At 38.0% G+C, this 17,698-nt stretch overlaps 1 long non-coding RNA gene across 1 annotated transcript in view; it reads right to left on the bottom strand.

Annotated features, from left to right (window-relative positions):
* LOC122455958 overlaps positions 1-14,847 on the bottom strand; it is a 143,355-nt gene extending 128,508 nt beyond the window's left edge. The window contains exon 1 of the long non-coding RNA XR_006274501.1: positions 14,666-14,847. This is a non-coding gene — a long non-coding RNA (uncharacterized LOC122455958). The remainder of the gene's footprint in view (positions 1-14,665) is intronic.
* Positions 14,848-17,698: the final 2,851 nt, after the last annotated feature.

The raw sequence follows: 17,698 nt of genomic DNA, 5'->3' as shown, positions 1-17,698 counted from the left end.
ACAACTAATGGAAATCTTTGACAGCTTTTAATGTTGAGTTCAACTGCATGAAAATCAGCCTAAAGGGAATGCTATTTTTGATTTAAGAGATGAGATCTCACTTTCAGGATAGCCCTCTCTATTTGTTGCTGTGTTTTCTGAAGCAGATAGCCTTCATTAACAAAATTTTGATCTACAAGGACCTGATCCAAAGACTGATCTGAAATCAGAGTCTTTCACAGACTGCATAAGGCATTGAATCAAGCCCTTCAAAAGGGCATTACAGGAGTCATGTGCAGTGTTCTCTCCAATAGGCAAGCATGGAAAGAGGGATGGCATTTGTGTATTATAAATAACATGAAGGAGTTCAAGGGCAGGCATACAGTAACAGATAGATAGTCATCCACTGTAAAGAAATATACAAAACTCTGCAAACATTTGCTGAAACTCTCCTATCTCTTTTATACCTTCAGTGGATGCACGGTGGAAACTGCGTTTTTTGTACAGTTCCCCCGTCCCCGCATCGTCCCTGGAGAGCCTCCCTTTTTTAATGGAGGGTTTTGTTTTGTTAGAAACATGAACTAATGCTGTGACCATAACTGGAAATGAGAAAGCTGAGCAATTTGTGGGATCAGACTCTATTTTATCAGCATAACATTTTATTAAACTTATTTTTATAAAAAAGAAATTTCTTCCAAAAAACAAGTTGTTTTAAAGTGCAATTATACTTAAGCATTTTAAATGAAATTTATTTACATTTGTACAATGAATTAATTTCAAAATAAAACCATGTCAATATAACATGAAAAACATAAGAGCTTAGTGACCAGCTTGCTGGAATAACTAAACTATATGCAATATACTGGGCCATAGAATTTGAGCATGTCTCCCTCTAGTGGTTGGTCCCAGTAACTATACATTCTGCTACTATGGCTTAGTTAAAGAGGGACCCCCTTCAGCTCAAATTATAGAGACTTTGATGCTGAAAATGCAAGGTTTGAGCCTCGATTACTATAATCTCTATAATTTATCAATTCAAGAAATCTGAAATGCAGTATCATTTTCCTCCTTTTTACCCTTGTTTTTCAGCAGCTATTTTTTAAATTAGACAACAGATGATAATAAAAAATAATCTAGCTGAAATATCTGACCTAAGATATTTGTCTCTAAAATTTTAGTATTAAAGACTTTAGAAGCCAAAAGAATCTTACAGTTTTTGGAACTATCTGACACTGGGTCTCATATATTTTGTTTGGCAGCCAAGAGCAGAATGTGACAAATGGGAATTCTCACTCCAAGCTGCTGGCTGCCAGTCACGTATTATCTTATTCCTTGCGGTGAGGGAGAAACACAGAAGAGCAGGAAAGTAAGGAAGCCATAGATAAGGGGAAGAAATGACAACATCAGACTGAATGCAGTGGCACTTGGGCTCTTACTGCTTCATTTAGCATTCAGAGCTCCAGTGTCATATCATCACACACACCAGAGAAATGGAGGTTAGACAAAATTAAAAACATGTTCCTTGCCATGGGCATGTTTAATTTGTTCTTCAGTTCATTTGAAGTGTTTCAACTTTTAATTGTTCACTTAGTGAGATGTCTGACAAACAATTTTTTTTAGCTTTAGCCCCACAGCTAGGCCAAAATGCCAGTTGTCAGTCTACTTGCTGTGATTTTAGGAATATAAGAACTAGTTCAAACCAAATAAAAAAATCTATCCATTCCTTAAGTCAAACCATGGAGAGCAAGGGACTGTTGGGATGGGAAACCAAGGTGGTCAAAGGCCCCTCCCTCCTCTGTTAAGTGATCCTATGGTTCTGAACAGTAAATTTATATTGCAATGTCCTGACCACCAAATCAGCTTCTCTCAGTAACAGAAAACACCACGAAGTCCACTTCCCAAGTGAATTAGTCTGTTTTTGGTCCTTCACAAGTTTAGGACAATTTTGTATACAGACAAATGCTGGGAAGAGACATCATAAGGGCCAGAAAACCTGGCAGGGTTCCTGAAAATTATCTCCTCAAGGGAAAGGAACCAAGCCACCAACTCCTGTGCATTCTGAGCAGGAAGGGTACTGCATTGCCCCCGCTTTCCCCCCCTGAAAATCAGAATGGACCTCTCCTACCTTATCCCAACTTACACATCTTTCTAGGCTGTTCTAGCAGAAATCGTGCTGCTATTGGCTGGAACTTCGATAGTTGTGGTTGCTTTGGACAGTACCCACATGAAGAAGTACACAGAATAGGGCAGGCTCTTTGTGGCTTCTCCTAACGACATGCATCCCTGAAAGGGCCAGGCACCATGTGACCCTAAGCTGCTTGAACATTTCCATGCTGTGAACTCCTGGATACCCTCATGGTGAGTTCCAATCAAACCTGAAGAAATGTATTTTAAACAATAATGGAAATAGCTCGCACCACCATCTATTGGTGAAAGTGGGGAACTCCAAATGATAATTGCTATTTGATATTATACAACTTAAAGCATATTATGATGTTTTACATGCTTTTTATTGTTTCAAGTCATAAATTAGGAAGCTTTTATGTTGGACTTTTATTTTATTCTGTACTTTGGATAAATGTGTTCACTTCAAAATTGGTCAGCATTACACACAATGTCCTGGAAAGAGACAGGAATAGAATGTAATAAAAATTAAGTTAAGCTTTAAGAGGAAATAGATACGTGCTAAAACTACATATTTAATCCTTTTGGGCAATACTGAAAAAAGTGGGGAGCATAAGACTGTATGTGTTTTTCTGAGGCTAGATTTTTTTCTTCATTTGCTTGAATTTTAAAAAAGACTTTGAAACGTTTTGTTATTTCCTGAGATTACTATTACCATTCCATGAAAAGGATTTGACTTTTTAGCTATTTTATGACAGTTTATAGGAATTTGTCAAGATAAAGAGGTCAAATAAACAAAGCAAAAGAATTCATAGTATTTATTTAACATCTTGCAATTGTAAGGATTCTACTAAGATCACCGCCCCCATAAATATTATAATTTTTTTTAAAAAAAATCCTGTGTCTGATTACTTTGTAATTCATACAACTGTCTTATCTCAATCTAAGGAGTCTTAAACCTGGCATGTGGCACAATATTAGCCACTGGCATACAAACTCTTTTTGAGATTGAGAATGAGATGCTGTCAGTGACACTATAATCCCCTGCTTTATTTCCTCTCATCTATACATAATGTAAATCTTAATTTTGGGGAGTTCCTGCTCTTCAAGCGTTCTCCAGGCAGATACCCCAGAGATTTAGCTGTTCTTTGAGAATATACTCCAGAGGATAAAATGCTATTCAGTTAAACACCTACTGAAAATGAGCCATCCTGGAGGAATCCTTAACAGCATGAGTTATGAATAGGGAATCTAAACACTTTTGTGCAGTAAATGTGCACTGGAATTCAGAGGAAGATCGGTGATTACTGGAAGTACTGGGTGACTGTTGGAAATAATAAGGGCGGGGACCTGAGAAGTGCTGCATTTGTGAATGTCCCTTATTAAAGTGCGACCAGAAGCTAGTGATAGGTCCCTTTAGACATGTGATACCCCTTGATTTACTAAACATGCACTACCCCAGCTGAGTGGTAAATTAAGAGATTTCTGTGTAAATACTTTAAGAGACTTCTTAATTTACTTCCCTATTAGCAAACTGATTCTTACTTTTTAAATACATCTGAAAAGAAATACCGAATGGTGACATTCATCTGTGACCCAGTTGCTGACAGCTGAGATGACTTGGTTCTCGAACAAGCTTCTGGTTTCTTTCATATGAACAAGTGTATATTCTCACCTGGACAGTGTTTTTAAAAAAAATCTAGACCCATTCCACTAAGAAATGAAACATTGGAACCCCTAATTTTTATCTCTGTCAATGGGATAAAGGAAAGTTTGAAGCATGTTCTAGGAATAACTGTGTGTGTAGCAGAAAATTTTTCTTTGAAGGGGAAAAGTTTGAAAGGACACAGGAGAGACTGAGAAGAAAGATTCTATTTCTAAGAGCAGACAAAATAATTTGAAGCCCCCAAAGATGCGTAATATCCCTAAGCAAAAAAGGAACAAGTATGCACAACACTTTCAAGCAAATATTTAAAGGAAGTCCACATGAAGCATGTACAAATCAAAGCATGTACAAAGCAGGGACAACATATTTTTAGTGTGTGTGTATGCGCGAGGGGACTCAACTAAGGTCTTTTTTCTTACATTGGAGGTGTGGGAGAGCAAAACACAGATTCTGGGGTGTTTCTTCCTAATTGTTCTGTTAGGAGCGAGGTTTGCCATCCTGTGAAAGGGAAGGAGTGCGTGGCCCTCTAAGCTATCATACAGCCTGAAATCTGCAAGGAGGAGGGAACACCAAAGCATGCTGTGTCACTCTACGTCACTACCGAGACCGTTTTCCACCACTGTGAATAGCTCCAGCAGGAACCATGCTACCACTACTCAAATACTTACTCTGGTCAAAAAGCTTTCTTGTTTGCTTATTTGTTTTTTTAAAGAGAAGGGTTTTTTTTTTAATGAAGATTGTGGGATTTTAGGGGTTTTATTAAAAATAACCACCTGGAAAAAAATCAGTATTCAGAGTTGAAGAGTTTGTTTGCTTTTTAACCAAAACTTGAAATACTGTGCGAAAATGACAAAAAAGAAAATTATAAATATTTTGCAGAAAAATAGCCCCAGCCCTCTGACATTAAAAGTCTATTTATTTATTTTTGTTTAACTTAGCAGATGTCTGCACCTATCTCTAGAGAGAAGCATGCTGTAGAGTGAAGTTGCGCTACACATTACCTACCTTCATTCATTGGCTCACCTCCAAATCAGCACATAGTCACAACACTACAGAGTTTTATCACAAGGCTTTCTGCAAGGTGCAAGGCAAGGTATATGTGTGTGCGTGTATGTGTGTGTGTGGGGGGGTGCAAGTGGAAGAGAGAAGACATACTGTGGGGCCTGCACTCCCTTCTACCTTGCATGCTATCTAGCTCCCTTCAATACACAAAAGGGGGAGATGATTGCGCCCCTAGTGAACAGGCAAACCTTTACACCAAAAGCCTCCTAGGGATGGGCATTCCTCTGCAGTAATATCTAAAAGACATTTAGATTGTTCAGTAAAGCCTTTTTCAAAGTAAAGTTATGTTCAGACAGGTGGCTAGGTAAAACTGTGTCTTATTGCTTAGCAGATCTTCTCCCCATGCCTATGTTGAGTCATTTTTATTTACACTACTGAGCAAAATATGCTTTTCCTTTCTTTTTAATCTCTTTAGCCCTATGGGGTCGGCACAATTCAGAAAGAAAGCGATGGATTATCTTCTAACTAATTCTTAACTAAATTGATTGCTCAGGGGTTTATCACTGGTGATGTGCATGCCAGAAAGAACCCAGCTTGATTTTCAGATTGCAGGCTGAGTTTGCAGGATTGAAAGATAATTAAAAACAAACAGGATCCTTCATCTTGTAAATAAGCACATTTTAAATGGAAATCATGAGGCAAACCCATGGAACCTCATGGTGCTCTTTTAATAGTTGTTTCTTAGCATTGGGCTATACATGAAGGATAGTAGTTTTCCCCTTGATTGGCACAGAATAGAGAACCTGTATAGTTTTGAGAACCAGTACCATTTGCATTACTTGCTTACCAAGGGGAATGGAAGTGTTAAAACCAGTTGAGAGAGTCAGACATGATGGGGAAATTGGGAGCTATGTATCAATATACTCAAACTCTACATAGTTTCATGGTTCTGCAAAAACCACAAACCTTAAAGCATTTGTAAGGATGATTTAAAAAAACTAAATAACCAGCAGTGTCACAGGAGTGAATGCAGTCAATGACCACAGGAGTGAGGGAGAAGGGAATTAAATCCACAATGCTTTGAAAGGCAGATTTTGTTCCGCAATTAAATGTAAGACTAATTTTTTTGACATGTCTATGAGACAGTGCTATGGGTGTGGTTTAATCATATGGAATTAAGGATGAGCCCAAGCTGCAATATTTGCATCCTGATTTGGAACTTCAAAATCCTGGTTGTTCCAATCAAAGTTTTGGTTTCAGGTCCTTTTCTGACAACTGGGTGGGAGAATGGTCTTCTTGTTATGGTACTAGATTAGGAACTGTGACATGTGGGTTCAATTACCAGCATTTCTGCAGACTTCCCAGGTGTTCATGAAAAGCCACTCTTATCTGTGTCTTTGTTCCCCAGTTTTAAAGTTCATATAATAGTAATTCCCTACGTTACCAGGAGTTTACTGAATAAACCTATAAAAACTTGGGATAAAGATAGCATGGTCATGGGGAATATGTAGCTACCTACTATAGATAAACCGAGCTCAGAAAAGTCTTGACAACAATGTGTTTTCCACATACGTGACATTTTTCCTTTAGTAAAAAACCCCTAGCTCTTTCAGAAATAAGACATGTTGTATTTGGCTATTTTCAATACAGAGTTCATACATACTACAAAAAGCAGATGGTTAACAAATAAACTAAATTGGTATTTTCTTAAGTTTTTATTACTTTATAAAGTTGACATCTAGTTAATTTTACTTTAAAAAACAGATGCAATGTGAGGTAAACCCTCAGCTTTCCACCTGGCATGTATCTAATGAAGCTTTAACAAATAACACAATTTGCAGTCTGACAGGTGGGTGAAGTACATGGAATCACCTGAGTGAATATTCAGGTGTTTTATTGATTAAAACTGTGTTGTGTAGCAATATTCTGCTTCAGATGCCTTCTCTTATCGTTTTCAGGTTCCAAAGACCTTAGAGTTGTGAAAAGACCGAGCCCATAAACCCACAATTAGTTCTGAACTGAAGTCAATGGATTCCACCAGCACAGAGCTCATTGTAAATTTGAGCCCTAGGGCATTTTACTAAGGATAATGACTATTTTCGGTAAATCTAGTTTATTAATCAAAACTGGGAACCCAGAATGAAAAGGGAATCTTTCTTTTCACCACTTGGGGCTAATTCTACCTTCACTTCTGCATCTAGAGAACACAATCTCTACTTTGAACACAGAAGAATATTGAACATTAATTAGCACATTGTTCATGAAACTGCACTCCAAAAGAAACACCAAAAGTTCTTCAAAAATGAAAAGTTCTCTATGGTTTCTATTCTTTTAATATTTGGTGTCTCTATTTATAGTTATAATACAGATACAGCCCTGGCCCTTTAAAATTCTCTCATTCTGCAAGAACGGATTGGGGTTTTATTTTTATTTTTTTCCACAGGGACTCTGTTATTCACTTACAGAGACGGGCAATCCTACATAGCTAGGAAGCTACATTTTGAAAAGTGGCCTTGCGTAAGTTATTTTGGTTAGACAATGTATATAAGGTGTGCTAATATACACCAACAGCAAAACCGCTGCAAGGGAGAGAACATGCAGGCTGTGCAGAAAGCGCAGCTCTATGAAATGTCTCTGCACAACAACGGGCAGGTATATATGCAGATACGGGTGAGCAGGAAGACTGGGAAGGACCTGCTGCTATGTAAAGCCACTTCTGGAAAGTGAGGCTTTAGGAGACACATGAGGAGACCTAGAATCTCCTTCATCCATGCTCAAGTAGCGACTTTCAAGCACCTCTGTCTTCTATGGCCGAGCTTCTAGAAGCTCAGCACTTTTTGCAATGTAAGAGGTGGATTTAATTTTAGGAGCTTAGCTTCAGTCACCAGTTTTATATTAGGTTGAGTTGTACTCATTGTGTCCTGCCAACTCCAATAGCTTCCTCGGAAAAATCTTTCTAGCAATGTAGTCATTTTCCCCCTTAGCTAACCGAGGGGAACTCACCCAAACCCAGCTTCAGTATCACTAACAAAAGCCAAACGCTCCTAACATGTAGTTTAGAAAAGAATTTTAGGAAACCAGACCTATCTCTAGAACATTTCCATAGAGAACTCTGATTAAATCTTTGTTTGAGGTTTGAAGTAAGAGTAAGCCAGATACTAATGTCCCCTGCTTTGGTTTTATGTCAGAATAACTCCAGTGACTTCAGTGGAGCTGTCGCCAATTTGCAGCTGCATGAGATGAGTATCAGTGTTCCACATCCCCTCACTTCTCTGTGAGAAGACATAACCTTTGCACAACACCAATATCCAGCCTCACTAGCATGACTCATATGCAGATTTATATATCCTAATCAATCAGAGTGATTTTAATTAATCCTAATTGTCCTATTAGGGTTTCCAGCTAACAACAACAGAGCAGAAAGGAATCCCCAAACAGCCTAATTGACTTAATCAGCTCCTTAATAATCTTTCTTCAGACCTAACCTCTAGTTCATTTTAATAAGTATAGCAAAGCAGAATTTAAAGCTAACTCCTGGATACTGGAAGTCAGATTTCCCCATTGCAATTAAGACCATTACTGGCAATAGATGTGGCAGGAGCCATAAACATGAAAAAATTGTGGTACAAAGGTGTGATTGATTTTCCTCTGGACATGTAAAGGCAGTGAAATGAGTTTGAAGAGCCCCAGTTGTCTTTTTCCAGAAGAGAACATCCCCATTTCCTCTGACTTCAGTTGCATCAGTGGGTAAAATTCCCTTAATGTACAATAAGAAAATACTGTAAGTATTAATAATCACATTTATTATACAAACTGTAAATGAAATCACACCTTGCTTGTACTAATGGACAAAAAGCCAGCACATAATTTTTGATGAGAACTGTTAGGATAGATTCGGTTTCCAGCAGAACAGCCACTAACTGTGCACAAGAGTTTTCAAGTGGAAAAAAAAATGAAAAACAATAGACATTAACGTTCTTTGGTTCTTATAGTGATCTGTGGTCTATTTGGCATGAACAGAAGTCTTGTGTTTTTCAACTGTGTGTGTGTGTGTTAAAGTGAAGTCAGCTTTGAAGAATTCTAGTTGACCAGTACATTCATCATTTATTTTCTCCTGTTATTGTTGTTTGTGCATCAGGATGAGTGTGTGTGGCACTTTACAAACACATACAATTGATAGCTTCCTGTTCTAAGGAGTTTGTAATCTAAGGGCCAGGATTTTAAAAGTATTTAGGCCTAAAGATGCTGATAGGTGCCAGGTAGAATTTTCAAAAGCATTGAAATCAGTGGGAGGTAGGTGCCTAGGTGCTTTTGAAAATCCCACTAGACACCTATCTGCATTTTTTGGGCACATGAATACCTTAAAAATTTGGCCCTGCTTTTGCAGTATGATCCATGCAAGTGGACTCCTATACCCTTCCATAGTTCCACTGAGGGTAGTGAAGGTCTGCACAGGATTAGCATGGAGAAATCTAAATGGAGGATCACAACCAAAATTAAATATAACACATTAAGGTATCATAAACAAATAGTAAGGAAGGGATTATAGGAGTACAAGGGCTTTGCACCTGATCCCACTTACCTGCCACTTACTTTTAAAAGTAGTCCTTATTGTCACAACTACTCCCCTTGTCTATACAGAGGAGGATCGCAGGTGCAGGCCATATGGCTGTGAAAGTTCAGTTGAAAGATCAATGTGTAATATTTTCTTTTGGGCTTCCAATTTACTTTTATTTCACATTTTAAAATAAGAGGACAGAGAAGAACAGATGCTGGTTGTTATAGGCAATGCTATTGACTTTCATTCTAGAAGACATGGAAATCGAATGTGACCCATTTCTGGAACTGTGAGTGTTTTCTTCCTTAGGGGTTGTTCAAACTGCCCCCTGGAAAGTATAGTGAGGATCTGGACAGAGATTAAATGCATTCTGGGGAAGCAGAATATATACTAAGATCAAGTCATCCCATGTTCCAACCTACAGCCACCTAGGTAATCTTCCCAGTTCCATTGTCTTGTTCCCTTTTTCTTTAAAAACAAGAACAGTGGCTCAAGGAAGTCAGGCAGACACTGTAGTATTGTGAACTCCAAATGGAATATTTAAGCAGCTTACTTGGCTCTTCCAGATCTAGTACTGTCAGAGCCAATAATTCTGTCTGCCTCTGGGAGCTGTGGGTAAACCTTACAAAAGAAACTGGTATCACATGGAATCTCTAGGAGTTCTGAGCTCATGTAAACGGCTTCCTCCTTTAACTGGGAATCCTGGAGTTATGGAAGATGAAGTGATTCAGGACCCTTATTCTGTGGCATTGAGTTACCCAGGATATTACCAGAGCTTAATTTACAGCAGGCATGTACAAGGGGAGAAGCGTAAGAATACAAGAAGGAGACCCAAGTCACCAGGAGTGCAGGTGACATGTTTTAAATAATTCAATGACAATCAGATGTAGGAAATCCTGAGGAAGTCAAGGGGTCTTCTGGGACCCCAGATACATAAACAGCCAAGTTACATGATGCACTTGCATTGGCTTTCATCTCTGAGCTTAATGAGCTATAATGTTCAATAACTACAGGTAGATATACTAAATGAGTATAATGTGATAGACAGACAACTTCTGTGAAGTACAACAGGACAGAGTTGGATTTGGGGTATTTCTATTTAACTTTAAGTTAAGATTATTTCTGAAGTTTGTGGCTGTCCAGAAGTTTTCATGTTAGGTGGCCTACTCTTGCTTAAAAATTGTTTGCTTATAGAGCATGTTTTTTTAATGAATATTACATGAATTGTATCTACATAACCATCATAGCTCTGCCAAGTTATATGCTTCCTCCAAAGAGCAAAATGGCTCCCAGAGTAAACAATATTTTGCCATTTAATTGTTTTGATTTTTTTTTTGTGGGGGGAAAGAATGCAGCGGGGGAAATCTTTTTGGGTCTCAATTAAATACTGTGTTTCCCCTCCTCCTTAATTAACTAAACATTTTTTTCTAAAGTTTAAGTATTTACATGAATTATTTAAGTCTTTTGAGGAATATTTCTTTGGGGTATAATAATATGTCCAAATAAAACATATATGACAGCCATGTGTATTTTGTTGCTGGGATATCTAGTTCAGTGTGTGGATGCAACCTAGTTATCTGATGGTGAACATTACAGCCTTAGGCACCCAGCACAGTTCTGCTCCCAATATTACAGTACAGTGCTACAGATAATCCTCCAATTACATACCCTGTGATACGATGCATGCTATTTTTCCTAAATACTCTTGGATGTAATCTATCATGGAACAATCCTTCAAATTATTAGCTAACGCTCTGGCCTTCCAACCCCAAGAATATTGTGTTTCAGATAATATTATATTATTTTATAAAGAGAAAGGGTGAAATCCTGGACCCATTCAATCAATAACAACACTCCCATCCCAGAATTAAACCAGAACTGTTTATGTAATCTACCATCCAGGCACTTAAATCATACTAATCACAATGGTTATGGAGACACTTATATTTTCTAAAAATAAACGGAAAGCATGTCTATATCTTTCTCCTCATCCCTCCAGTACTGGTCTCTTCACTCTCTGATCAGGTAAGTACATTTCTAGAGAGCATATTGTCTTCTTTTACACAGAATGAGTCAACTTGAACTCACAAAAACTGCTTAAATCTGGCCCTATACTTGGAAATAGTGATTTGATTCATAATGAATCTGTTTTACCCTGCCTACAGCCAAATAGGAACAGTGGTATCTGAATTTATGAAAGGGCAGAGTGTGATAGAAATGCTATTGTCCTTCTGTGTGCTTCACAGATCCACCAATATATTTAGTTTAAGCACTTTTTACTTCCAAAGATCCACTTACAACCCTCTATTATCTTAATTTGATTTTTTAAAATAAATATTTCCAAGTTGACATAAAGCCACAATTTGTTTGTCTCTAAAAGGCAGTCAGGGTGGCATGGCACCTGAGCTTTTCATACACACTGAAAATGAATAGCTTTTGCAGATGAAAATGATTTACACCCCCATCCCATTTAAAAAAAAAAGCTGACATGTTTCTGGAGTTGTTTGGATACAAGTCAGTTTTTAAATAAGCATTCACAAATCCCAAGATGATAGCTTTCCAAACCATATGTTCTCACACTTTTGTTTCTAATCAACACTTATTTAGACATTAATAGCTCAATGAAATTTGAGGTCACTGTTGAAACTTCTGTAAGTGCTCTACCAGTTCTCCATTCAGTAAAGGTCAAGTGGTTAGAGGACTATCATTAACCTTAGTCTCTTGACTATTTAAAGGTTATAAAAATATGAAATTTCATGAAGTCAACCATGAAAGATCTTTTTTCCTTATAAATACTTTGCAGCATTATATTTCTAAATGCCCCTTGAACTATACATAAATAGTTGTGCATCATACAATAGGGCAATCTGGTTTTCAATGATTTTGAGACAAGTAAGTGCTTTTCCATAAATGCTGGCATTTACTGAAATCCCAGCAAGCAAAGAAAAGAAAATCTTAGCTAAAATAGTGATGATCCTAACTCTAAAATGTATAGCTTTATCCATTTATCCAGACTCTAAAAAGTATTGCTTTCATTATTAGGGTACAATAGATCAAGATTTATGTTCACACTAATGTTGCCCTCATTTCCATTTATATTAAACTGGTATTTGTTTTTAAAGGAGGCACATGAATGAACAGAAACTTGCCCAATCTCTGTTTGTTCAGCTTGTAACATGCACAATAGCAAATTCAATCTTGTTAAGAGGCTTATTCTTCCTTTGTAGAACTTACTTGAATTGCACGAAAGTTTGAATCTGCATAGGTTATGGGTTTATGTAGAAGAAAGAATCAAGTTTTAAAAAAGGGAGTTTTTAGCTAGCACTAATATATTGCCTGTAACTGGCAGATTTCAACTATCCCTTGCCCATTCCATTACAGAGCTGGGGTAATTGCCTTCATTTTGACAAAGGCAAATGCAAGTTCCTTTGACAAACACTACCTGAATAACAATGAAATCACACTTTTCTCATAAGTCACAAGGGCAATTTGTCTCCCAAACAGCTTCCTGGCCCAATGGACATAGAAGGAACCAGGATTCAGGACTCCTGGTGTGAAATCCTGACTCCAATCAATTAATGGCAAAGCTCCCATTGACTTTAATGGCTATGCCACTTATTTGCTGTATATTGTTTTGAGGCAAGTTACTTAATCTCTCCGTTCTTTAGTTTCCCCAGTTATAAAATTAGGATAACACAACATCTGTCTCACAAGGATGTTGTGAGGCCTAATTCATTAAGGTCCTTATTCAGGGAGTTCTTAAGCATGAGCCTTCTATAAAGTTACTCATGTGCTTGAAGATGGGCATATGACTATGTGCCTGGCAGAAACAGGTCTAATGATTGTAAAGTGTTTTGACATTCTTGAATGAAAAGGCTACAGAAATGCAAGTTCCTGTGATTATTATTTATTGTGGTTTCCCTATAAACAGAGCAAAATGTATTGCTGCTTTATTTCAGATTAAGGATAATAGGGGAATGCAATTTATGTGGCTAAGCAGATGGCGATATTGTTATTGTTTGTGAGCAGCAAATGCCACTTTCTTTGCACAAAAATATTTGCATAAAAAGACTGTTCAAATCTCTGATTATATACTTTAAATTTATCCTTATTTCTGCTTATTTTTTTGGGGGGGGTTCTTTTTTATTTTAAGTAAGAAATCTCTTAACTTTCCCCAAATTCTTAGAATTCCATCCTCAGAGCCAAATTTATTTCTGCCTCCACCACCTCCACATACTGATGACTTATTTCAGATTGAATAAAAAGAAAGAAAGAGCAAATATAGATTCTGTGGCAAGGAGGATGGTAACACACTGTAACATTCAGCTACTTCTTTAACCGACAGGAAAAACTCCTCTATATTTAAAGATACATTTAATAAAATGACAAGCAGAATTTTCAAATGTGTTTAAGGGACAGATTTTAAAAAGGTATTTAGGTGTTGCTCCATCCAGAGTTGTAAGCTCAGTGATTTATATGGCTTTCTTCCATTTTCAAACATGACTTAGGCTCATAGAAGGCTGTCTTATTGAAAGTGAATGGGACTTAGTCCCCTAAGTCTTAGGTCCTTTTGAAAAATTTTCCATATAATTACATAGACATATTACTTATTATTAAATGTACCAATGAGGGGAATCTTGTTTTATTAAACCCTATAAACTGGCCAAAACTTGAGAAAGTCAATTTACCAATTTTCCTCATGTTGTTAATCCTTATAGAAAGTGGGGGGAAAACAGAACAAACCCCCACCCCTGCAATTTATATTTAAAAAACCCCTATTATTCTGGAGTAATGCAGATAAGAAATGACTTGACAGCCAAAAACTAATATGGCAGCATACCACTTGACAAACACAAACAAAGTTATCATCCTGACCCTCTGTATGCTTATAAGATACTTCTTAATTATGATTGGTTTTCTATCACTGAAGAGGATGTGTTATCTATGAATGACTGTTCTATAATTTTCAGCTGAGTGACAATACTCATTCTATAATAAAATAGGAGCATGTCCGTTCATCTGAACAAAAACTGGAGTTATCTAATGCTAAACCACAGTAAATACCTAAATGCTTTCTGCTCACAAGTGCCTCATTCAGAATTGGCTTGATATCTTGTTAATTCCATAAGAAAGATAAAGAATATTCTAAATGTTTTACTGAAAGAACTTTATGAAGGTTCAGAGGTCAATGAAATATAGAAAGTGGTCTTTTTATGCTAGAAATTTGGCATTTTCAAACATTTATATGAGTTGAAAATGAATATTTAAAATAAGATATTAATAGCCATAATGATAAAGAAAGATTTTTCTTTGACTATTAGAAAACGGATACTTACCTGATAGTAACTATGGTTCTTCGAGAAGTTCTGCACATGTGGATCCCACTAACAGTGTCCATGTGCCTCAGCACAGAAGTTCAGAACATTTTCACTAGCAGAGTCCAACAGGGGTTGGTGCATATGCCCTGCATGCCTCTATCCCACCCCAAAGACACGAAGTGCACAGCAGCCCCAAATGCCACTCAGTTCCTTTGCATCCAGAACTCTCATTTATAAGCTACCAAGCTGTGGGGATGGAGGGTGGTGGATGGGACTCAGATGTGCAGAACATCTTGAAGAATTACAGCTAGTATCAGGTAAATTACCATTCTTTCTTCTTCGAATTACTGAACATGTGGATCCCACTTACAGTGATTAGCTAGCAGTCATCTTTAAAGGGATGGAAGCTAGGAGTTATCTGAAAAAGTGTCAGATCTTGAAACAGTAGCTAACGAATAATGTTTCAAAAATGTATGCGCTGAAGACCATGCACGTATGCTCTCTATATTTCCAGTATTACAACCTGGCTTAAGCAAGCTATCAATGCATCTTACTGTCTGGTGGAGTGAGTATGGATGTTGACAGAGGACTTGCTTATTAATATCATACACAGTTCTAATATGATCCGATGTCCATTTAGAAAATCTTTGTGATGAAATAGCTCTATCTATCAGTGACTTTCTCTCATCTAAAGTAAGTAATTTAGATTCAGCAGCTGAAGAATGAGGTTTTTGAAAAAACTCATAAATGGATTAATTGATTGATAAAAAATTTTCACAGTGCTTTAGAAATAAAAAAAAAATGCATGTGTATCAGGTACTCTAGCCAGGTGACAAAGTGCATATGGAGGGTTTATAATTCACTTATTCAATCAGCTTATGTAATTGCTATCAGGAATGCTACCTTCAATGATGGCAGATGAACTGAATAATTTGATAAAGGTTCAAAAGTTGGGGGGAAGGGCATCCTAAGTGAAGAAAGCTCTGACTTTAAGTCCCATGTTGGAAGAACCACTCTCACAGGAGAAGAAACATGGACAAACCCTTTCATAAATGCATTAACTGATTGATAATAGAAAAATTGTGCCTACCTATACTGGAGGATGGATTGCAGATATCACAACCAAATTGACTTTGATTGAAGAAATAGACAGTCCCAAGTGCTTTAAAGATAAGAGATAATTATATTATTAGGCTAGAACACTGACATGGAGTTAATCTTTAGACTTGTCCCATAAAGAAAAATGTTTCAATTTGGCAGTGTACATAGTCCTAGGGGAATATTTTCTACTCTGAAGAATACTCTGCACCTCTGTAGAACATTCTATCTACTAGGAACATCCAGATATCACACAGACCAGTGGTTCCCAAACTACAGGCGCCACTTGTTCAGGGAAAGCCCCTGGCGGGCCAGGCCAGTTTGTTTACCTGCCGTGTTCGCAGGTTTGGCTGATTGCAGGTCCCACTGGCCGCGGTTCGCTTTTTTCAGCCAATGGGGGCTGCGGGAAGCGGCGCGGGCCGAGGGACGTGCTGGCCACCGCTTCCCGTAGCCCACATTGGTCTGGAGCGGCGAACTGCAAGCCAGTAGGGGCTGTGATTGGTCGAATCTGCAGACGCAGTAGGTAAACAAACCGGCCCAGCCCACCAGGGGCTTTCTCTAAACAAGCAGCGCCCCTACTTTAGGAACCACTGATCCAAACCAAGAGATATAGACAGTCTGGGTTTGAATGGAGAATCAGACCCTGACTCTGTGATAAAATGCCTTTCTGCACTGGGAGCTTGATAAATTAATGATTTGACAGTAGCATTAGATCTGAGAACCAAAATTGGTGAAGCCAAGGGGAAGCCACCAGCATAACTTGAACCTTTGCTTACCTTATTTTCCACAACACTCTTGCTATCAGTGGAAATGGAAGGAAAGCGTACATCAAATCGTGTGACCAAGAAATCATGAATGCATTTGTTAGAGATCCTGGACTCTTTCCTACTTGTGAGCAAAAGTATCTGACATTTCCTGTGTTGAACCGATACAAATAAGTTGAACTGGGGAAATACTCACTCCTGGAAAATTTGCTTTAGTGCTGAATTTTTTAATTCCCATTCATGGGACGAGTACATTTTCCTGATTAGTAAATCTGCTAGACCACTTTTCTCTCTTGGGAGGCGAAGAGCTGTTCGGTTGATGTGATTCAAAGCTTTATGGCTTCTTAGGAAAGAGGGACTGATCTCTTGCCTTCCTGTCTATGTAATAATTCCATAGCCATCTATCTCTTAGAATTTAGATTGAAGAACGCTTTATGGCAGATAGAAATGCTTTTCAAAGCTAATCTCACTGCCTAGTACTAGTTCACTTATCTGGATCATGGATTCTAGATAAGACTAGAGGCCATGAGTCTGAATATGATCTATATGTGCTACACAGCCCATCTTGGATCTATCTGTTATCAAAATTTTGGATGCAATCAGAAGGGCAAACAGAGTTCCTTCACGTACATTTTCCTCTAGCATCCACCTCCATCAAATAGAACCCATATACTGCGGAAGAACTTCTCCCTGAAATATCAAGGCCATGAGGGCCTATACAATCAAAGTTGTGGACCATATGGGAAGGAATATCTGGCCAGTTTTGAGGGAACCAAGGATCGTAGTGAGATTAGCATCTTCAGGTCTATTGGGAGGCTCTTTTCTAATTGCCTCTCTAGACAGTTTTTGGTAGAGGAGTCCCATCAGAGTCTGCAGAGAAGTCAGAGTCTTTGGATAAAGAAACCACTAATACAGAAGCCATGATAGGAAATTGAAGGATTCACTCACTTCTTTTTGAGGAGGAGGATCTGTCTGGTACTGAGATTGGGGAAACCTCTGGGATTGGTGATTCAGGATCTGGGGTGAACCTGAAGTCTGAAGACATGAAAGAAGCGTTAGGTGCTGTAAAATGAATTGTAAAAGGTCTCTGCAGTGAGGATACTGTAGATGCCTGTCTCTGCTTTGAAGTTTCCTCCAAAGCTGAAACTGTTGGTTCAGAGCAGGCTTTGATCAAAGCTGCCAGTGCTGA

This window comes from Dermochelys coriacea, chromosome 9 (genome assembly GCF_009764565.3).
Source record: "Dermochelys coriacea isolate rDerCor1 chromosome 9, rDerCor1.pri.v4, whole genome shotgun sequence".
In the NCBI taxonomy this organism is placed as follows: Eukaryota; Metazoa; Chordata; order Testudines; family Dermochelyidae; genus Dermochelys; species Dermochelys coriacea.
The sequence above is the reverse complement of the archived record's forward strand: the minus strand, read 5'-3'. Positions and strand labels throughout refer to the sequence as shown.